Consider the following 24,356-nt stretch of genomic DNA (forward strand, 5'->3'; position numbering starts at 1 on the left):
AGCTAAAGTCCTTGCCCAGGGTCACAGTCAAGATGGGGCAGAGATCGAACATGCTGCCGTTCATTATTAGTATTTTTTTTCCCAGAAAAGCCTCCTCCTCCTTCTGGGAGGGTATGAATAGGACCCCCATGACCTTTCTGTCTGTGGTTCAGGCATCAACCTGGTGAAGTTTCATAAGTCTCCCACCAAGGCCTGGGCAGAGAGGGGCTCTCCTTTGCATGGGTTGTGGGAGTCGGTGCCAAAGTCTTATCAATACTGAAAGACTTCAAGGTATCCTGATGATAGTCAGAGAAGCTGTTCTTCTTGGTTCTGAAGCAATTTTATGAGTGTCAGTGTGATGATAGTAATGCAGACCAAGGTCTAGCATTGGGTGGTATCAAGTTGACTGCTCACTGGTGAAAGAGCCCTGTTTCATTTGCCGTGAGGATGCCTGAGCAGGCACTAAGTGATAACAAATAAGAAAAATTTGGTTGCTGGGGAAGAAAGGAGTAGGGGGAGAGGAGTGTGGAGGGAAGGGAGGGGGAACCTCCTCCAAAATTCTATAAAGAGAAAGTGATGATCAGAAGTAACCATATAGGGTATAGCAGTGTATACACATTAGCTTACTGACCACCATAGCAACCCAGTGGGGTAGGTGTGATTATCAACCTCTGTTTTACAGATGAGGAAACTGAGTCTGAGAGGCTAAATGACATGCCCAGAATCACACAAAAATCCCTTGATTCTAAGTCAAAGAACAAAGAGACCTTGAGTAGAATGGTTCTAACAGTGTGCAAGTACCCAGTGGAGGCTTGTTGGTGGGGAATAATTATTCAGAGTTCTCCAGGTCAAGTGTTGTGGATGTCATAGAACCTTGCAACTGGGAAGGGCATTAGAATAGAGAATGTCAGAACTGGGATGGGCCTCAGAGCACAGAATGTTAGGACTTGGGGGGGAGGACCTTAGAACACAGGATGTCAGAGCTGGGAGGGTCTTTAGAACAGAGAAGGTCAGAGCTGGGAAAAGCCTTAGAGCAGAGGATGTCAAAGCTAGAAGGGTCCTTAGAACATAGAATGTCAGGACTGGGAGGGACCTTAGAGAAGGGGATGTCAGAGTTGGGAGGGGCCTTAGCACATAGTGCATAGCACATAGGAGGGTATCATGGTGACCAGACCTTGAAGACTGAGTCTCTCTTCATTCATTTGAATGGGAAGAAATTGGACTATGTGAGGCTGGAAAGAGAATTGGAAGGACAGAGAGAGGATAATTTGAATGAATGTAGATAGTTAATTAGACATTTATAGAACCCAGACTTTCCCATTAGTTGGGGGAAAGTAGGAAAGAGTCTCTGATTTTTAATTCAATTTCCAATGGCTTTGTACTTTTGCAAAACATTGAACTGAAAACAAGCAAATGAAAAAGCCAAAAGCAAAATGGCCTTGAAGTTTTCCAAAAGTCCCTGCTGACACCCAGCTTTCCGGTCTCAAACCAAGGAAGAGCTTGAAGTCTTCTCCACTTGGTGATTGAGTCTGGAAGGCAGCCTAGAGAGTCAGAATTGTGTCCTGGTGGAGTAGCTGGACCCAGAAGCCTCAGTTGGGTGGGTATGAGTGACCAAGGGCTTTCTCGGCACCTTCCACCCACAAAATCCTGGGAACCTCAGATGGGTCGATTACTTTCTTATCCATAACAAATACTTCAGAACATTTGGAACTCCCTCCCCTCCCTGGCCCTTAGAGTCCTAGAGATTGGAATATTGGTCTAGGAACATTTAGGCCATGCATGGGGAGCCTGCAGCCTGGAGGCCACATGTGACCCTCTAGGTCCTCAAGGGCAGCCCTTTGACTGAATTCAAATCTCATAGAACAAATTCCCTTAAAAAAAGGATTTGTTCTTTCAAACTCGGACTCAGTCAAAAGGCCACACCCAAGGACCTAGAAGACCACATGTGGCCTAGAGGTCGGAGGTTTCCCACCCCTAATCTAGGACAACTCCATCATTACAGATGAAGAAATAAATGCTCATAGGAGGGGAAATGCCTAAGGTCACACAACTTGGATGTAGCAAAGATTTAAATTTTAAATTTTTTAACACTCGGTCTAGTACTTACCCTGCTGTGCCATGTTGGGAGATTAGAGCTGGAAAGAACCTTAGAGATAACCTTTTTCAATGCTGGCATAAAAAAATGAGCTTCAGAGATGGTCACTCAGTGGTTTGACTTAGGTCAAACACTGCTCCTATAGGAACCTCAGTTTCTTCATCTTTAAATTTGGAACAATAAACCATGCCCAACCTCCCAAATACGGCTATGAAGCTCCAAATGAGAAAATGGATGAGAAACAAGCATGGCACAATGATGGATGTAATTTGCCTTGGATTTGAAATAAAAGGAAGCCAAATTATTTTCTTCAGAGGCTGAGAAACAGGGCCCACTGCCATCAACTTAGGGCTTTAAAATTTTTGCTTTAAAAATCATTTGATGTAATTTGGAAAATGGAAAGAAAAAAGAGAAAAAAGAAAGCAAATTAAATATTTTTTTAAAATTTGAATCATTTGAAAGCCAGCTTGTTTCTTTCCCTCCCTTTCTCCAAACCAATTTGGTTCCTCTGGCTTGAAAGAGGCAGGCAGAATTTGGGTAGGTGGCTGCACTCAAAATGAGAGGCAGACCAAAGACTGAATGCTTTTGTTTTGTAGAGAGAAAACAAGATCAGAAGCCAAGAAGCTGGAGTGGAAAATTAATCAATCTCTCTCTTTCTCTCTCTCTGCTTCTCTATTTCTCTCTCTGTTTGTCTGCCTCTCTATCTCTCTGTCTATCTCTGTCTCTCTCTCCCCCCTCTCCAGTTCCCCCATTCACCCACACACTTAGTTGTCCTTCCCAAATTACAAAATTAAAAAAAAAATTCTATAATGTCAAAGCTGAAAGGAAAAATAGTGCTTGTAGCATGTTGGAGCTGGGAGGGACCTTAGAACAGGGAATGTTGAAGCTGTGTAACTCATGACCCAGAATGAGCCCAGTTATGAGTTTACCTGGATCAGGTTCAGTCTTCTGAGCTCCTCAAACAAAGATTTCTGGTTCATTCTGTTTCTTCCCAGGGTTTTCCTTGGGAACATTAGAACTTGGCTTGTGTCTAGATTTCCATAACAAAAGGAAAAATGACCCTCTGCTTCCACGTAAACCCTCAGGCAGATGGCATATTGAATATAGGACAGGCTTTATTTAACACAACAAAAAATGGAAAACATACAGAACTTATAGTGGAGACTTGAAACATCAAAACAGCTCCTCTTCCCTCTCTGGTGGGCCTCCACTTTCCCCAAAGTCATGTGAAAATACTCCAGGTTTATAGAACTACCCTAGAGTTGATGCCTCCTCTTCACTGTCTCCTCTCCCAGAGGGAATGTATTTAGGGGTCCTTAACAATGAGATTGTATCTACTTTAAAAAATAGATTTTGCTTTCCTGAAATGCACGATCCGTATAGCTCACAGTACCAATGCAGGAAGTGTATTGGAATTGCTTCTCCAGATTGAGGCTTCATGGTCTTGGTTTCTGTTTGGGTTTGGGGCTCCTCTACTTGGTCTGGGAACTTGGTGTGTTCTAGGAACTCCTCTGATGTGTCTCAGAATTCCTCTACTCATCTGGGAATTTCTCCTTTGACTTTGCTACTGCTATTCTATCACTGTTGGCTGAAGTTCCTAGGGCTCCTAGCTTGGCCCAGGACTCCTCAACACCACCATTTCTACCTCTGCTCGCTGCCATTTCTGCAAGGTTCTTTCATTTCTAAGGACTCCTACTAATGATGATGATGACTTTATATAGTTTTTTAGTGATATATACATATATATATAATAGTTATATATATACTTATATATATTTATTTTATTATATATATTTTTATAAGTATATATTATATTTATTTATAAATATGTAATATATGTAAATATATACTAGTGCTTTAATATTTGCAAAGTACTTTGAGAATATTATCTCATTTGATCATCACAGCAACCCTGGGAGGTCGGGGCTATTATTGTCCACATTTTACAAATGAGGACACTGAGGTAGGCTGAGGGTAAGTGACTTAGCTAGTAAGTGTCAGAGGTCAGATTTGAAATAAGATCTTTTTTTCTGATTCTCATGTACTATACTACGTAGTTGCTTGATTCACAGTATTCCTGGGAGGAAGCCAGGGAACTAGAGTCTATGTGCATTCAACTGGCTTCAAGTGCAGCTTGAACCTAAATATTATTCCCTTAGAGTTTAAGGCCTAGACTATCAATATTTAAAAGAGGGTGTGTGTCTCTATGTCTCTTGCTTGGTGGTGCTCCTCAAGGCTGTAGCTAAGGTGTATGACAAGTTAATTCATTCAGTCATCCTCCAATGGAATGTCAAAGGACCAACCAGCATGCAGGCGAAGACATTACACCCTTCTCAGGCAGACAGCATCAAAGGGCCAATCCATGTTAACCTGGTACACAAGAAGTTAACCCTGCTCCAAAAGGTTCATGCTATCCATGTCCAGAGAAAGAACTTTGGAATTTCAATGCAGATTGAAGCATACGATTTGCTCTCCTTTTCTTTTGTTGTTTTGTTTTGTTTCTTTTTTTTGTGGTTCCTCCCATTAGTTCTAATTCTTCTTTACATCATGACTAAAGTGAAAATATGTTTCATATGAATGCGTAAGGAGAGCCTATATCAGATTGCATGCCGTCTTGGGGAGGGGGAGGAGAGAGTGGTGGAGAAAATTCAAAACTCAAAATCTTATGGAAGTGAATGTGAAAAACTAAAAATAAATAAACTGATTATTTAAAAAAAGAAGACATTAACCCTGACAGGGAATTAATCTCATCAAGGGAACCTGAGGGCAAGCATGTGAGAATCCTTAGCACAAAGAACCTCAACACTGGGAAAGACTTGAAAATGTTAGAGCTGAAAGAGATTGTGAGACAGTGGAAGGTGCTCATTATAAAACCACCCACCTAGCAGCTGTGTTGAGGAGAGCTGGGCTTCCCAACTCTCCCCTTTTGTGATTTGAAGAAGGAAAATCTCACCCTTTGTTTAGGAAGGAGATTATGAGGGAAAAAGACATTCTGAGCCCTTGCTCCTTTAAATGGAGCCCTGTTTTCATCCCTGGATCTCAGTGGATGGATAGATGGCCTCTGTTATGGAATTCTGGCGATGTTGATAATGATGCTTGTAGAACAGGTTGCGAAAAATGAATACCTTCACAATACCAGGCTCAATGTCCACTTTTGCAACAGTAAAAAGGCCAATAGATTTAGAAAATATCCAAACATTAGTTACTGAACATTAACAAAACACAGGGCCCCTTGCCCTGAGGCAGTTCTAGAAAGATTAACACATTCTTGTCCAAAAAGTAAGAAGAGGATTGATCAGTTTTGGTTTTTTTTTTACATTGTATGATAAACAGTTTTAAAACTTGGAGGAGTAACAAACACGAATAGACATATATACCACTTCACAGGAAAATCCAAAAGTCTGACAGTATCTACTCACTGCTAGACTTAATGAATGTAACCCAAAATGAATGACCTTCATATAAGGCCTATGAAAATGACTAAGATCCAGTAGTGGAATCAAGAAGCATTTCAAGGGAGACATCCATCTGAATTCAATATGTCAACAAAGAAACCTTAAAGAAAATGACGTAGTCACATGGCTCTATTTACAGGAGTGGAGGGATTTCTGGTCAGGTCATTGCCGCTGGAAATTACAAGAAGATATTCTTAAGGAACCCAGTCTATCGATTGAAGCAGATTATTCAAAGAAACACTGAAGATTCTATATTTTGCCAAAAGCTTGACACTTACAAAAATACCTAGAAAAAAAATTAAGTAGCCAAAATTTTAGAAAGCCAGCAGCTTGCTAAAGCTTCTTAAACTGACAGCAACAGATCATGCATACTCCAAATACCAAACTCCAAATATCCTTAAGAACTCAACAAATAAACTCTGCTGGTACCAGTGCATCATCACAGGCAAAAATGTTGCCCACAATCACCCAGAGAATAGGTGTTTAATGAATACTTGTTGACTGAGTACTCTGTAAAACTTTAAGCACAACATTTTTAAAGAGACTTTGACATACTCGCAATCTCCAATCTGTGTGAAATGGAAAGATCTCAAAATACAGAGACCTAATTGAAGAACTCAAGACCATGTGGGAATAAGATGAGACAGATATCATTGCCATAGTACTGTCTGCTACTAGAATTATTCCAAAGACACTTTAAATGAGCCATATAGAACATGAGCTTATATCCTAACACTTTCTTTCATTTAGGAAAAGCAATCATTTTATTTATACCCACAATATTCCACCAAGCATGAAACATCAAAATGGGATATCAACTTGTCCCAGGAAACATCTGACCAGAACTTCGCCAAATATTTACTGAGAAGAGCCATAATTATGACAATAATAAAAGATCTAGAAGGCATCCAAACAAAAACCTTTACGCAGTCCATTATCCCAAAGCAGACATAGGAGGCTTACCTTGTCCTCATCAGAAAGGAAGCAGAGAGTTGACCCCTTTTCTAAGGATACAACATATTCTCAGTTAAAAATTTACAGACATACTTTGGGAACAAACAGACCTCACTTCCTAAAGCAATAGTAAATAAAGGTTGACAACAAGTATGCGCCATTGGATATATGGAAGGTGGTTTATCTCTGGGCAGAGTCTATGAAAATTACTCAGAGCCAAGAGTGGAAGGGAAAGTCACTGCCCAGATAGATGATATCTATGTAAATTCAACTAATCCTGTGCAGATATAGAAATATGCAAAAAATGAGAGTCATGAAGATTTGCTGACAGAAAAAGAGAAGCTATTTAATCACAATTCAGAATTAAGTAATTATTACTACAGGTAAGAGAACATTTACCTTTAGGGATCCTGGACTTATTGATCAAATCATATTATGCAATGAAATGGTGGAAATTGTGAAACATATCACTGAAGTTTGTAATGATTCAGCATCGTAATGATTGAACACCTAGAAAGACAGTATCAGCTTCCTGGAATTATACAGCAGAAGTTCATTATCTTTTACAAACAAAGAAGGGACAAAGTGGGTCTTTCGCCATCATCCTTTGAAGTTATTTATCTTCTTTGGTCAAGCACTCATCTAGGAAAGAAGCCCAGTTGGAAGCACAGTGATGCTCTTCTCTGAATGTCCCTAAAACCGAGTCAATTTTCTGTACAAAATGACACAGCACTTGAAAGGCAAAAATTTCCTATATGTGCAGGGGAAAAAAAAACAATAAGATTGGAAGTAGAATGGCTATGGTGGTCAAAAAAAGCCAACTTTCCAGAAAAAGGCAAAGACCACAAAAAAAGATTGTACTGAGGCTTGAATGTGTGGAACCCAAATGCAGGTCTAAGAGGATGCTTGCTGTTAAGAGGTGTAAGCATTTTGAATTAGGAGGAGATAAGAAGAGAAAGGGTCAAGTGATCCAGTTCTCAGTTTCACTGTTTTCATCTTAATAGGAAAAAAAATCAACCTTCCATTCCATTCCTTGGTTTCATCTTTTCTGCCTTGGAAAGGAAGACACTTGAGCAAAACCAAGTCTCATACTATGTGAAGTTTTTCCTATGTAAGACAAATTCTTGAGGACATGGCTGAGTGTCGTAACTTCAATCATCTACTTAATGAGATTTATGTATCCTGGAGATCCATAACAGCTGGACATTTCTGGGGGCTCTGGGGACCTTGGTTATTAGTACTATGGATAAAATAATTCCTGACAGTCTGGATTCCCAAGCAAATTGGGAGTGGGGAAATTAGGGATACAAAGCAATAAAGATAGGGATAGCTAAGCCCTATTTTATAGACTTTCAGCAAATCAAAAGTAATTAATTCATCACCTTCAGGGGTTACCCTGCTTTCAAAATGTTCATGAAGGGTTTTCCCATATCTATTTGAGTTGTTAGCATTCTGCATGGAGAGCTAATTAATAATGATTGAATTACCTGGTCATTAAACAGATGGACTATTAATTGAAAACATTTTTACCCTGTTTTCAAAGTATTAATAAAAATGACTTTCCATATCTATTTGGGTGGAGTTAATCTTCTACGGAGAACTAATTAATAGTGATTGAAATATCTGATCATTAAAAGAATGGCCTGTTAATTGAAAACTGATATTAATTATGTTTAGGGGTGGGTGAGAATGACCGTGGATTAAGACTTAGAACAGGAAAGAATGGAGATCACCCTTTTTTGTAGTACATAAAACCATATTAAGCTTTGAGCCCTCTTGAGGGCAGAATGCTTGTCTGTGTTGATTCTTGTATCTTAGCATCATATCCAGCACTGTGCCTTTCACACTAAAGGTGCTTAATAAATGTTGAGTCTTCAAAAAAAAAGGGGACAAATGTCTCAAAATACAAACTCCAAAATATTCTTGAGAGATCAGGAAATAGAACTGGAGGAACACTACAGATAGAACTGTTACCCACAAACTTTGTTTTTGGGGGCAATCAGGGTTAAGTGATCTGCCCAGGGTCACACATCTAGTAAGTGTTTGAAGTTGGATTTGAACTCAGATCCTCCTAACTTTAAGGACAGTACTCTATACACTGTACCATCTAAGCTGTCCTGCCCATAAACTTTCAAACATAGCATTGATCCACAATTTTTTTTGTAATTAACAAGCATTCATTTTCTCTTCCTCTTCCTTTCCCCCATCCCCACGTTGAACAATAAAAAGGAAAAATAAAATTCTTACAACATACGCAGAATTTGGCCAAATAACTTGCCCCATTTGTTATGTCTCCTTCTGCATTGCAAGTCCATCACCTCTTTGGTAAGAGGTGGACAACGTGTTTCACTTTCTAGCTATGGAACCATGGCTTATCCTTTTATTGATCAGAGTTCTAAAATCCTTCAAAGCTATTTTTCTTTAGAAACTTGTCATTGTACAAATTGTTTTTTTAGGTCTGATCACTTCACTCTATATCAGTTCTCAGAGACCTTCCCAATTTCCTCTGAAATTGTCCAATTCACCATTTTTTGCATCACAATAATATTCCATTATATTCATGTACCATAATATATTTCATCATTCCCCAAATGATGCAAGTCCCCTTAGTTTAAAGTTCTTTGTCACCACAAAAAGAACTGCTATAAGTATTTCTTGTACATATGGCTTGTTTTTCTCTTTCTTTGATCTCTTTGGGATGTAGGCCTAGTCGTGGTATTCCTGGATTAAAAAACATGCCTGATTAAGTAACTCTTGGCCTAACTCCAAATTTCCAGGATGTCTGGACAATCCAGAAAACAAATGTTTTTAATAGATGTAGGCATACCAAATAATCTTAATTTCCAAACTACATGAAATGAAATGCTTCAAAATATAGAGACCTAGCAAAAGAAATTGAAAACATGTGGCAGCAGGGTGAGATGCATGCCATCACTGTGGTCCTGTCTGCTCCTGGAGCTGTCTCAAATATGCTTTGAGTGAGTCTTCAGAAGATTCACTTAATAGTCTTACTCAATTATAAAAGGCAATCGTTTTATCTTTCCAGATGTTTCCAGATTTGCAAACAATAATCTGAAGATTATTAAATAAAAAGGATAATACCAGGGCAATGACTTTTCCTCACATTGGTTTCATCTGAATTCTGTCCAAAAATAAAGGAGAAGAATGAGATTTAAAAATAATAAAAATTGTACTAAGATCTATAAAGCTCCTTCCTCAGAACAACTATGTGAGGTAAAAACTAGAAATAGTTTTATGCCTATATTTTGCATAAGGAAACTGAGGCTCATATAGCTGAAGTGACTTGCTCAGGGTCATGTAGCTAGTTAAGTGTCAAAACTTAGACTTGAACCCAAGACTCTCTTCACCACCCCAGCTGCCTCTCTCTTTAATGAGAGATGAGAGATGGGACAAGAGTGTCCTCCCATTTCTGTTGCTATTTTCTATCATCTGTGAGCTAAGCTTTGAAGGGGAGGCCATCAGATAAAGATCCCCTACACACCCAAACACACACCTTCCTTCTTTTGTCTTTTTCTTTTTTCTTGGGGAGATATTTGGACATTTTAGGGGAGAGAAGAAAATGCCAGTCACTGACATGCAAAGCCACCAGCAGATGAAAGAAGGAAGACCATTTTGATCAGAGGAAGAACAACGATGCGTCAAAATCAGTTCTAGAGTAAAAACTAAATTGAGGGCAATTAAACTTTTGCCCTAAGATTGAAAATTACCTAAAGGTAGGAAACTCACACCAGGGCAGGAAATTTAAAGGGCCAGGCTGACAAGTGACTTTTTTATCTGTATTTCTTTAAGGAAGAAGGCAAGGAGAAGGATCTAGTGGTGGGGTGGGGGTTGAGCTCTGATGAGATTGAGCCAAGATGGTGAGAGTAGAGGTGGAGAGGGAGGTCTGATCTAGCTCAAAGAGACATGGGCTTTATTCTGTGGACTGCAAGGAGTGTCACCACCTAAAGAGAATAGGAGACCAAGGACCCAGAGAAGTGTCTGCAGAGAAGTCTGGGAAAGGAAAGACAAGAAAGGGAAACAGCAACTACCCTGTGCTGGTGCACTCCACCTTCCCATCCCCACTCCCAGAAATCTTTCCTTTCCCCAAAAAGTTTTGTCCTCCCCAGTGTCTCAAACTTTCTGGAGTCCCAGAGTCCATGAATTGGGCAAGAGGACTAGAGTAAAAAAGCGGAGGGATATTTTAGGGATTGAATGACCTAGGGGGAACCAATACAGAGACTGGGTCAGGAGAAGTCAGAATCATTTCAGAAAGTTTTCTTACACAAGCCAGGGAAAGGAACCAGTCCTTGAGCCCCAGGTGGAGGGTCATTGGGTTGCTGTTCGTCCTTCATTCTTGAAGAGGACCATTGACTTCAGAAGGATGATGTGTTGACTTACAAGTGAATTGGATTTAAATGAGGCAGTGCTGTGCAAAGTCATCAGCCATGCTCTCTCCTCCAGAGTCATCAGCAATACATAGTTCAGGAAGACTAGTGATGGCTCAAGACTGGTGAATGTCTCTGTCATACACCTCTTCCATCCTCTCTGCTTTTCCTCAGAGCTTTGCCCTCCCAAACCATCTTCTTGGTGTGCAGGAGGAGAGGAAGTTCAGTCCAGTCTATTCCCCACTCAAGGATCAAAGATAATCTTCCCAAAGCACACATCTGACCATGCCTCCCCCTCCCCATTTAATAAACTCTGTTGGTTCCCTATTACTTCCAAGCTCAAATCTCAAATCCTGTTTGGTTTTGAAACTCCTTCATAACGTGTCCCCTTCCTACCCACTTTTCCAATCTTCTTATGCCTTCCTCCATCCAACACCTTCTCCCATTGAATGACATTGATCCCTTTGCTCTCCCTCATACCCAACATTCTATCCTCCAATTCTGAGTATGTTCACAGACTCTCCCTCCATACCAGGAACTCTTTCCCTCCTCATTTCCACTTCCAAGCTTCCTCAGATTCCTTCAAGTTTCAGCTAAAATTCCACCTTCTTCAAAGTGCCCAATTCCCCTGATATGGCTTTGGTTTTTTGTCTTTCTTTATATCTGTAGCTCTTAGTGCAGTACCTTACACATAGTAGACACTTGACAAATGCTGGCTGACTGACTGACTGACTACGTATGTGGCCCATTTACTTTATGCGTGTTCACATGGATCTCTCGAGATGTGTCTTGAAGGCTGGCATGAGCAGATATCTCAGCTCCTCCACCTACCCTTCTCCAAGGGAGACTTTGGTTCCTGCCTTGAAGGGAGCAAGAGATTCAGGCCATGAAGGTGGTTACTCTGCTCTCTTCAGAGAGGTAGTACTGTACTACAATTAGATCTATCTGCACACACCCCCCCCAATATTAATAGATTAGGGGAATAATTTTTAGGTTCAAGTTGCACTCCTGGTCACTGTCCCTTTAATGGTGAAGGAGTTGTTGGTTGTTCAGTAGTTTCAGTCATGTCCAACTCTCTGTGATCTCATTTGGGGTGTTCTTGGCAAACATACTGGTGTTCATTTTACTGCTGAGGAAACTGAGGCAGACAGGATGAAGTGACTTGGTAAGGGTCACCCAGGTAGTAAGGGTCTGAGGCTAGATTTGAACTCAGGAAGAGGAGTCTTTCTGATGCCAGGTCCAGCACTATCCATTGCACCACCTAACTGCCCATGAAGTATAATCAGTAAAGCACAACTTGAGTATCTTATGTTTCAGAATTTGTTCATAGACTCTGGTGAGTTCTTGGAATCTTATGCTTTTTCTGTGGTGGAAAAATAAAAAGCTGTTCCATATCTCATTCTTTTAATCTACGTGTAGTGCCTTTGAAGGAGGACACCATGTTACTCACCTCTTACTTCAACACAAATAATGGTGTGCTGGTAAAAGTTTTAACAATCAGCTTGGGGGGCAAGGGGAGGTATGCACAACACACTTTTCCATTTAATCTTCATGTCATCAACAAAATAACAAAGCAAGCCTTCAGTCATAGTGTTGTATTTATAAATACTGATGCTGAAAATTTAAAAATCAGCTCTCCACAGCCAGACTGAGCTGGTTGTAAAACACCCCTATCTATGAACAATGCCTAAATTTTGCTTTAGGGAGTTTCCTGGGGAAATTCAGGTGATAGTGTGAATCAAGAGAGAAACAAAGTCCTCTGAGTGAGATGCTATGACCGAAACTGGCCTATGTGATCCCAGGGCCTTGGTAGGACTTGGACCTCAGGTGACACAGGGAGTCAGACCACATGATTCCCTGGTTCCTTCCAGCTCTGATGTGATGCTTTGAAGGGAAGGGGAAGGGGATGGGGAGGGGAATACCACATAGGATGTGTTGATAGGATACCACATAGGCATAGATGGTAACTCTGCCCTGCCTCTAGTCATCAGGCTTCTTGGATGCCAAATGACAAAAGTAACTCAAAATTAAGTTCAGTAGAAAGCAAATTCTTGGAGAGTGGAAACTGTTTTGTCTTGTACCTCCAGCACCTCACAAAGTGTCTGGCAAACAGCAGGAGCTAAATAGTTGTTGAATGAAACTCTTCTTGATAGCAAGTGCTAAGGTGAGCGTAAACAGGAATTTCCCTAGCATTTCTGCTCAGGAGGGCTGGATGCTCCACCCCTAACCCAGGGTGCCTTTCATATCTATTTCCCTGGGTCCATACTGAGGTGCTCAGCCCAAGGAGCTCTGGGTAGGCCTCTAGGGCCTGCATGGAGGGAGAACATCCAAACCAGAAGGTCTTGGTGGAGCATCTCCTTCTGCCCCGGTGTCTCTGGGGGTCAGGGCTAGGCAGAAGAATGAGACAACCTTCAGAGGTCCAGGGAAAATGCAATAGTACCTGCTCAGATTCATGGGAACTCTTGTCCTGTGCATTTAGGTGTGTGTTGGACCCAGCCCTGGCGGACTGAGAAGAGCTGATTGGTTGATTTTCAGTATGAGCATTTACGCTTTAGAAATAAGCAAATATTACAGATCAGGGCTTGATATATTGTTGTCTTTATTGCCTAGACTTTAGAAAGTGATGGAGAAAATGGTAATAATACAGATTAAATTGAAAAATTGTTGTGTATACGTGTTCCCCCCTCCCCCATGAACCTGGTTGTTGAGCATTTACCAGAACACTAGAATTACTCTGTAAAGTGCAGAGAAGGAAACATACATCTAGTAAATGGCTCTGTGCCAAGCCCTGTGCTAAGTGCTTTACAAATCAGCTCAGTGAATTGTCATCACTAGACCAGAGGTAAATAATAATAATGATTTTAACCTCGACAACAATAATAACTGGCATTTATACAGTGCTTTAAGATTTCCCAAGCGCTTTACCTCCATGGTCTTTAAACCTCTCAAGATCCCTTGTGTGTATTTACTAACATAGCAATGATTCTTGTCAAGCCACTGAACTGACCTTATGGTGTTGGCTTTGCCCCTCTTCCTGGTGCCAACATGCCAAGTGGCTCAGTCTATCCCACTGCCCATCCTAAACCTAGAGCAGGGAACATCCACAGAGACAAGAGGCCCCTCTTGGCCCTAAGGGCTTCTGGGAGGCTCCAATGCTTACAACAGCTTTGCTAACTGGGAGCAGCCCAACACATGGAGAGAGTTTTAGGAGGAAAAGTTAGTCCAGTTCACTTGTTAGGCAACTTGGGTTCTCCTCCTGCTGCTAGCTGTGGGACCTTTAGCAGTTAGTTCACTTAATCTGTCTGGGCCTCACTTGTCTGTATTATTAGAATCATTCCTTACTGCTTTCAAAGGACTATATCCAGTGATTTCTTGCAGTCTCTTTCTACCCTTGTTTAGTCATTTCAGCTGTGTCTGACTCTCCATGGCCCCATTTGGGATTTTCTTGGCAAAGATACTAGAGTGGTTTAATGTTTCCTTCTCCAGCTTGTTTCACAGATGAGGAAACTGAGACAAATAGGATTAAGTGAGGAGGGTGTCCAGGGTCACACAACTAGTAAGCACCTGAGGCCATATTTGAACTCAGGTCTTCCTGAGTCCAGGCCTACTGAACCACTGAGCTTTCCTCTTTCTACTCTAGGATCATTTAATTCTACTCCTTCCAAGGATGAAAGTAGTGGAGTAGAGCAGATGGGGAAATAAACAGATAGATAAAGAGAGAGAAAGAGAGAGATAAATAGATATATATATAGAGAGATGATAGATGATAGACAAACAGACAGACAGATAGATAGACAGATAGATAGATAGACAGACAGACAGACAGACAGATAGATAGATAGATAGATAGATAGATAGATAGATAGATAGATAGATAGATAGATAGATAGATGGATAGATAGATAGATAGATAGATAGATCTGGAGATAGAAGACCTGAGTTCAAATGCTGCCTTTGCCACTTGTCTGACTCCTAAAATCAATCAACAAGCATTTATTAACATCCTACAGTGCTCCAGGGCACCATGTTAGACCCTGGGGATAAAAAGACAGTAAGACAGTATTGAAATAGTTCCTACCATCCAGGAACTTATATACTGCATGCTTGTTGATTCACTGACTGATTCTATCCAGGGATGTACATGTACATGTATCAACATAAACAAAAATGGAGTCAAATAATTACCAGGAGGCACTAGTCCCTGGGTGAATCAGGAAAGGCCTCAGGTAGGAGGTGGAAATGACCAAAGCCTTCAAGAAAGAAAGAAAATCCAAAAAGCAGAGAGATGAGGAGGGAGGGCATTTCATCCCCATACTTTTTCCCATGAATTATTTCTGGCATTTTAATAGCAACTGGTAACACGAGATCTTCTCCTATCACATAGGACTTTTTAGTTTTTGCAATTAAATAGGAAGTTTCATAAGATGCAAATAAATACTTTTCATTGACAGAAACAAATTTCTCAAAATATTGTTTTTCTTCATTTGAAAGTTTTAAAAGTCATTCAAAATATTCCTTTGATTTATTGGAGTATGCTACATGCTTAGTATTAAGATGTCGTTTTACTTTGGCTGGTTTCATGCTCTCTGTAGCCAAAGCTTCATTATAAATTAAGCAAGGAGGTTTTCTCACACCATCATCATTATTAGAAGTAAATCCATATTACAAAAAAATGATTTGACATATTTTCTTTTTCTTATCAATTACAACCTGGTAGTGAAAACTCTACCTCATTGTCATCAATATTGTTACCTCTTCTGTCTAAATTTAATAACTGTTGCTCTTTCCCTCCCAGCTTGATTTACTTATATATTTTTTCTTTTGCCCAATTAAAGAGACCATGCCCTGGCTACTTCTTAAAGAGACCTATTGAATGAATGGGTGTTACCTCACCCTAAGTGAGTTCCTGAATAAACCTTGGTCTAAAGGGCCCAAGGTCTCCCATTGCATCCTTGGTCATCTCCATCTGGTCACTGGACCCAGATGGCTCAGGAGGAGGAAGCGAGGCTGGTGACCTTGCACAGCCCTCCCTCACCAAAACAAAGTCAAGCGTAAGTCATGTCAAGCATTTCTCGAATGTCATGGTCTTCTTCGAACACAACAACAACAAGCCACTTATCCACAACCAAAAAATATTTTTATCTTAAAATGTAAATAAACATTGCTAATCATTTCTCAAATAAAAACTAGCCTTAATTTATGAAATTACATTTGTTTGTGCTTAATTTAAAAAACTGATGTTCACATTTACATACATGATAATGGTAGAAAAATATTATTAAGGACTTTTGTCTTTACATGTTTCAATTAAACACATTTCTATAAAAGAAAGTAGCAATTTTAAAAACCAAACATTCTAACACAATACAGTCCAAAGATACACTAATTTGGTACTTACATGCTGAGGAATGATGGTAGAAAAATTAAAAGACTTTATTTTCCATAATCAAACTATTATGCTTCTGTAAGAGCAGAAAACTTTGTATGGGCAGTAAAAAAGCTACAATTCACGACACATGATAGTCTCTCGAATCTGAGCTGAGGTGTTTCTGGCAGAGTTCTTAGGCACTGTGTGATGTGATGGCATGTGCAGTGCAAAATGTTCACGCTTTGTGTTTAGAACCAAAGCTGGATGGAGTCATGTGATACCACATAGGCAAGCACTGCCAGAAACACCTCAGATTCATTATGTATTTGATTTTGAATTAATTTTGGGTTGTTGCAAATTCGGAAACCTTTTACTATTGCCAAATTCTTTTCAACCCCCACATTCAGTTATATGACCCCCATAGGGGGTCTCGACCCACAGTTTAAGAAACACTGCTTTAGAGAAATCTATTTGGTGATTTTATAGAGAATGGAGACACAGGAGGCAGGGGAAACCAATTCTGAGGCCATCACAGGAGTCCAAGAGAGGTGATAAGTACATGAACTTGGGCCCTGGCCATGTGGATGGACAGAAGGGGATTAATGAGAGAGATGCTGTGGAGGTAGAAAGGACAAGATTAGGAAACTGATTGGATATGGGAAGGGATGTCAGGGAGGAGCTAAGGATAATGCCAAAGTTTTAAACCTAGGAGATTGGAAGGATATGGGTGTCCTCAGAAAACCAAGGAGGTTTGGAAGAGAGATAGATCAGGGTGAGGAAAAGATAATGAATTAAGCCTTAGACATGTTGAGTTGGTCATGCCTATGGGACATCCAGTCAGATATAACCAATGGGCTGAAGTTTAGAAGAGATCCCAAGGCCAGATTTATAGATCTTAGAATTATCTTCAGAGAAATGATCATTGAACCCAAGACAGTTTAGAAGTTCACCGAAGGAGAGAGTATAGAAGTAGCAGAGAAGAGGGCCCAGGACAGAGTCTTTGGGACATACGCATAGTTAGGAGGCAAGCCTGAAGACTGAAAGGTATAGAACAATGTCAGGAAAACCAGAAAGGACAGTATCCAGGAGAAGAAGGTGATCAACAATGTCAAATGCTGCCAGGAGGACCAGTAGGATGAGGCCCCCTGCTCTGGCTTCTGGGAGGTAGAGAACCATCATCCTCTGCCTCCCTCTTGTACTAGAACTATCCCATTCCCACTTAGAATAGCCATCTTAACTCTTTCCTCAATCTTAACTAGGAGGCATTTCGCTTATCTGAGCTTCTAGTTCCTCCTTTAGAAAATGAGGAGGTTAGACTAATTGGCTTCTGAGGGCCCTTCTTGCCCTACATCTAGGAGGCTCTTGTGGGACCTGGGTAAAGTCACTTCTCCCTAGGCCTCTTTCTTCCTTTGTAAAATGAGCAGGGTAGATTATATATAAACAAACGCTTCATAAATTTTAAAAGAACAAAGTGGGTGAACAATTGGATAAAGGTAGATGATACCCCATAGGAAACAGCTTGTGATTGGTTAAAAGAATCAGGCAAATCTCTGGGCTTCTGTAATGTACAATAGCAAGTCAGGTTGGAATTGTGCCTTCCAGCAGAAGGCTAGTCAGACAGTTCAGGAGCTGCAGCCAAACCCTAGAAAGAGAATTACTTGCAAAGAGGAAGAACTCTCTCTGTCTCTGTCTCTCTCAGTCTCTGTTTCTGTCTCTCTCTTCTCTGTCTATCTATCTCTCTCTGTCTCTGTCTCTGTCTTTCTTGCTATCTCCCTCTCTCTCCTCTCTCTTTTTCTCTCCCTCTCTCTCTTTCCCTCTGTCTCTTCTTCTTTTCTCTCTCTCTCTTTGTCTCTCTCATTCTCTGTCTCTCAGTCTCTATCTCTGTATCTCTGTCTCTCTGTGTTTCTCTCTTTCTTTCTCTGTCTCCCTCTCTCTCCTCTCTTTCTTTTTTGCTCCCTCTCTCTCCTCTCTCTCTGTCTCTTCCTCTCTCTCTCTCTCTCTCCTCCCTAACTCCTTCTCCATTATATCCTCTTCCTTCCACTACTCCAGCTGACCACTTGAGTTCGGTAGATCTGTTGGAACCATCTAAAGCATCACCAGCAACCAAATACAGTAGCAAAGACCATGAGAGCCAGTCTCAGTGGTCACCGACATATCACTGGTTGACAGCAGAGGAAGCACCTGCAGAAGGATGTGGTGATTGTTGTTTAGTCATTTTTCAGTCATGTCTGACTCTTTTTTACCCTGTTTGGGGTTTTCTTGGCAAAGATATTGCAGTGCTTTGTCATTTCTTTCTCCAGCTCATTTTACAGATGAGGAAACTGAGGCAGAGTTAACTGACTTGCCCAGGGTCACACAGCTAGTAAGTTTCCAAGGCCAGATTTGAACTCAGAAACATAAATCTTCCAGACTCCAGGCCCAGCACTCCATCCACTCTAGAGCCACCTAGCTGCCCAGAAAGATTGTGGAGAGATAGTCAATTAAGGACATTTCCTGAAGGATTGACTAGGGACTGACTCTTAGAAGCCAGCAGTGAGTTAGGTGTTAGGGGAACCTTGGGACAAAAAGATTTCTAGTTACCAGGAGATGTGAGATACCCCTTTGCCTCATGCGCTGTTTGCATGTGTGTCCCGCTACCTTTGTCCTTAACTTTGAGTTCACTCTCCCAAGGAAACTTGTATGTTCAGGGTAAGAAGACATCCCTGGTCTCAGGGCATATTTTGTGTCAGCTGTTCATACTCTACTGTCTTAGAACATACCTTTGCTAAAAGCTAATTGCCCTCTACTGTTAATGGAGAGGATACCAGTAGGAACTTGTGAGCAACAATAGTATAGTCTCACCCTTCAGGGTTAGCCAGTGGAACTCTGGGAGAACAGTAGCAGCAACTGTCCTCTGGGGACCCCAACCACTAAGTAAAAGTGCAAGCTGGGGAACTGAAATCAGAGGGTGGTGTTATACTATGATCCAATATTCTAAGGTCCCTCCCAGCTCTGACATTCTGAGTTCCAAGGGCCCTACCAACTCTGACATTCCATGTTCTAAAGTCCCTCCAAGCTCCCAAGCTCTGACATTCCATGTTCTAAGGCGCCTCCCAACTCTGACATTATCTGTGCTAAAGGCCCTCACAGCTCTGACATTCCATGTTCTAAGGACAGTCCCTTCAAGGTCTTACATTCCCTGTTCTAAGGGCCCCCCCAGCTTTGAAATTCCCTGTGCTAAGGTCCCTCCCACCTCTGACATTTTCTGTTATAAATTACTCCCCTCCTCCTCAACACCAGCTCTGACAATCTGCATTTTTAAGTTCCAACTCTGACATTCTATATTCTTAGGTCCCTTAGAAGCTAAGGTCTGAGGACCCATTTGGCTCTGACTATTCTGCATTCTAAGGGCCCTCCCTCTACCATTTTCAGCTCTGATGTTTGTTGCTTTCTCATTGCTTTTAGCTCTGATTTCTATGTTCTAAGGTCCCTCCCAGATCTGATGCCCTCTGTTCTAAGCTCTAAATTCTAAGATCTAGAATTGTATATTATTTGTATTTAAATGACAGGAATTTTCACTCCTCCTGGGTTAGCTAAGCCCCACAGCTGGACGATGGAGCATGTACCCAGAAGCCTGACCAGGGACCTTTATTAGGTCAGAGGGAACAAATGTGGCTGGAGGATTAAGGGTTCAGCCCCTGGCCTGGTCTCTTGGGGGTAGGGTACAGGGTACAGGCAACTCTAGGAGCTAACTCCCTCCTGTAATCCTACAATGGGATACTCCCTCTTGCTCCTGCTGCATTCTGACCCTACCCCACCCCCACCTTTGGAACCTTCAGGCCAGCTTCCTTCCTGGCATTGCTGGCAAGTCATTTCCCACTCTAGGTCATAATTTCCTCTTGTGTAAAGTGAAAAGGTTGGAAAAGATGATTTCTAAGTTCTAAGAACATTTATGTTCTAAGGTCCTTTCCAGCTAGGACATTAAATGTTCCAAGGCTCCGTCTAAGTCTGATAGTCTGTGCTCTAAGCTTTCTTCTAGCTCTAACATTCATACCCCTTCCAACTCTTCTACCAGATGCTTTAAGGTCCTTTCCAGCTCCCACATTCAGTGTTCTAAATTCCATCTCAGTACTGACATTCTATATTCTAGAGTCACTGTCAGAAATGATATTAGTATTCTAAGTGTCCTCCCAGCTCTCACATTCTCTGTTCTCAGGTCACATCTAGCTCTCACATGCAATATTCTAAACTCCCTAAGGACCCTCCCAGCTCTGACCTTCCACACTCTAAGGTTTCTTCCAATTCTGACTATCTATGGTTCTAAGATCCCTTCCTAGCTCTTAGTTCTAGCATCTAGGATTATGTATTTTTTGTATTTAAATGATAGGCATAGGGCCCCAGAACAAGACAATGGAATATGAACTCAGAGGACTATGCAGGGCCCTTTCTTTATGAGGTCAGAGCGAGCAGCTTTAGCCTGAGTATCTTGGCACTCAGGCCCCTGGCCTGGCCTGTTGGGGGCCTATACTTCTAGTGGAGTATTATGCATTCTAGGGATCTCATCCCCTCCTTTACAATCCACTCCACCCCATTCCACCCCTTCTGCCCATACTAGGATACTTCCACTACATTCTGATCTCCCCCTCCCTCCTGTGGGCTCCATTCTTCCCTCTTGGAATCCTCAGCCCACTTCCTTGCCCAGTTTTGGTGGTGGCCAACTTCCGATAGCCTGAAGCCCCAACAGGACGTGTTTTCCATTTGCCAGTGGAATGTGGAGTCTCAGAGTCCCGTCCCTCAGTTCTCCGAGAGGGGAAGAATGCCTAGCCTGCTCCAATGGCTTGGACTAGATGTACCCCAGACCACAGCCCAGAGCCTCTGATCAGCCCAGCCAAATATGAAGACAAGACACTGGAGGCCTAGGTGTAACTGAGCAGCTGACATGCCTGCAGCAAGTCATCTTCTCTCCCCACAAAACAAAACAAAAAACCATTGAATGAATCCTTCTGGGGTTTAGATCAAAGCAGGGGTGTAGATCTTAGCACCAGTCAGCTCTACCTCAGCTCCACCTAGCTCTGTCACCTCCAATCCCAACTTATAAGCTACCTCCTCCCACTCCAGTGGAAGAGGGAAGCACACACACACACACACACACACACACACACACACACACACAAATTCATAAAACTACAACCTCACTGAGCCACCTGACAAATGCAGCCACAGTCCTATTTTTAGTCTCAGGGGGTTAGAAGTTGTGTGGTCAGATCCCCTGGTTCAGAGTCTCCCCAGCTGAGTGAGTGTGACTCCATGTGGAAGACACATTCCCCCACCCCCACCCTCACCCCTTCTTGCCCTGTTTCCTGAGCTTGGGTTCAAAAAACCAACCATCCAAGCAAAGATTAGACATGGAGATCTCCATGGACAAGTCAGTAATGTGACACACCTAAAAAAAGCTATTGCTATCTTGGGTCACATTCTAGATGCCTCCCATCAGGAAAGGCTATAAGATGTATGGCCCCCAAGGTCCTATCTAGCTCTGGGCTTCTGGGAAGGAAGGGGCAGGGGAAGTGATGACATCATAGAGCAAGAGGTGCCAGGTACAGTTTGGAGCTATCTTGGTGCAGAATGCGTAATTCACCTCTTTGGGGTCACTCCTCTCATTTTGGCCAATTTTCCTTCCCCTTCATGGGCAAGTCAGACAGAAGGATCATAAATTGGAGAATCCTAGATCTTAGGCTGGATGGGATCTCAGAAACTATGTCATCTAACTCTTATTTTTCAGAGGAAGAAAGTGAGGATCAGGGAAGAAAGGTGGACTTGCCCAAGATTGCAAACAGAATTCCGAATCTTGAGTTGGAAGCAAACTCAGAGGTTAACTAGTCCAACCTCCTCAGTTTACTCCTAAGTAAACTGAGGCCCACAGAAAGAAGGTTACTTGCTCAAAATCACACATAGGATCTTAGATCTATAGCTGGGAGGGACTACAGGGTAGATGTGTGTGTTCATCCTTTGTTGCCGAAGAAGATTGTGCCATCAGAGAAGTAATGACATGACTTGCACTTGACTTTGTTTTGAGTGAGAGAGGGCTTGTGCAGGTCACCAGCCTCACTTCTCCTCCAGAGCCAACTGAATCCAGTGACCAGATATTCATCAGAATGACTGGAGATGACCCAGGATGAGGCAATTGGGGTTAAGTGACTTGCCCAAAGTCACACAGCTAGTGAGTGTCAAGCGTCTGAGGTGAGATTTGAACTCAGGTCCTCCTGACTCCTGCACTGGTGCTCTATCCACTGCACCACATAGCTGCCCTAAGGACTACAGGGCCCATGTAGTCAACACTCTCCCTTACCATTTTACAAAGGAAAGGGCAAATGATTTGCCCAAGATTACACAGGGGGCAAAAGAATCAGGATTTGAATCCAGGACTTCAGGTTCCAAATCCAAAGTTCTTTCCAGTTTGGGTCTTTGCCACTCCTTTGGCATTTAACTTCATGCTTCCTAGCAGTGTTATCTTTTATGTGTCTTACCTTCCCAAGCTTATTGAGCTCTTTTCAATGGGTAGAGATAGTATCTTTTTATCTCTGTTTCCCCCATAAGGTCTAGTATAGGCCCCCGTCAGCCACCAGGTAAGGAAACAATCTTTCATTTCTTTCTAAATACCTGAAATGTTCTTTGGAAGCCATCCTTCCTATCTTACCTTGGCCTACAGACGCAGACAGTTCCAGAGCTGAAAAGGACCTCAGAGAACATCTAGTATAATTCTCCACAGCCTCCCCTCATTTTCCAGAGACTCCCAGAGGTTGAATCCTTGGGTCTAAGGTCATACAGCTAGCATGTGGCAGTACCATGATTCCAAACCAGCTCTTTGAACTCAAAAACCAATGTCCTTGCCATGCTACCATTCTTATTTAGTAAGAGATAGGACTAAAATCCAGCTCAGATTCCCTGACATGTGACCCCATTCATTGTCACCCTACCTTGCCTCAGACAGGATCAGAGGACTGAGTTATGGGAGGGACCCTAGTAACCTTTAGTACAAACATCTCAGGTTTTTTTTAGAGGACCAGAGAGGTTAAATAACTTGTCCAAAATCACACAGGCAGAAGTGATAGCAGAGCCAGAATTCAAACCCAGCCAGTCGATCAGCAAGCATTTATTAAATGACTACCATGTGCCAGGCCTTGGCTAAACATGGGGATATAAAGAAGGGCCAATAACAGTGCCTACCCTCAAGGAGTTCACAATCTAAAGGGTCACAGGTCTTCTGACTCCCAGGCCAGCACTCCGAATGGTGTGTGGGCTCCACAAGGCCCCATTTCAGCTTCTCGTAATCTCCCTCTGGCACAAGGGGACCCCATGTGATGCCCAGCTTGGAACATTTGCACATACTCCAGGCTTGGGCTACAAGACTCTGCCTGTGGAAAGGATCCTCTCTCTACAGAAAGGGAAACATCTGTGGCCTCAGTTGGGAAGAATGGTTCACATGTTTGGAAAAATCCAAACAGCTCCAGGTTGGTTTGGATTCCACAGAGCAGCCTGAAGCTGGCTGGACAACTCAGAAGCAAGGTCTGAGAGTCATAAACCCTTTTCCATACAGCCAAGCTGGAAGAAATAGTCAAGATTCAGAGAGTTGATTCTCTTGTTCCAAGATCTTATTTTTTTTTGTCCCTGATATGTATTTTTACATAGGGATACATGCAAATCCAGAGCCAGGTTCAGAAGCAAGATTTCAACCTAGGTCCTGCCGACTCCAAGACTGACCCTCTACTAGCCATGCTGCCACTCATCACAGAGAATTAAAAGCTGATTGAATGAGAGAGAATTCTAGAACAATAGGCTAACTTGTAATACCCAAATCCCAAAACGATCATTCAAGGATTGCCAGCCATTCCATGTCTATTGCTGATTTTGTAAATCAATGAATGCTGAGTGTCTGCATGACATACATATAGATAGTGAATACATGGATATGTGTTTCTGTATGAACTACACCTTTGGTATTGAACTTAAAGTCAGAAGTACCTGGGTTCAAATCCTGTCTCAGACACTTAGCAGTTGTGTGATCCTGGACAAGTCAATTAAACTTTTTGTTCCATGATTTCTTCATCTGCAAAATGAGGGGGGAAGAGGGAGGGAAGCCA

The sequence above is a fragment of the Notamacropus eugenii genome, chromosome X (genome assembly GCF_028372415.1).
Source record: "Notamacropus eugenii isolate mMacEug1 chromosome X, mMacEug1.pri_v2, whole genome shotgun sequence".
In the NCBI taxonomy this organism is placed as follows: domain Eukaryota; kingdom Metazoa; phylum Chordata; class Mammalia; order Diprotodontia; family Macropodidae; genus Notamacropus; species Notamacropus eugenii.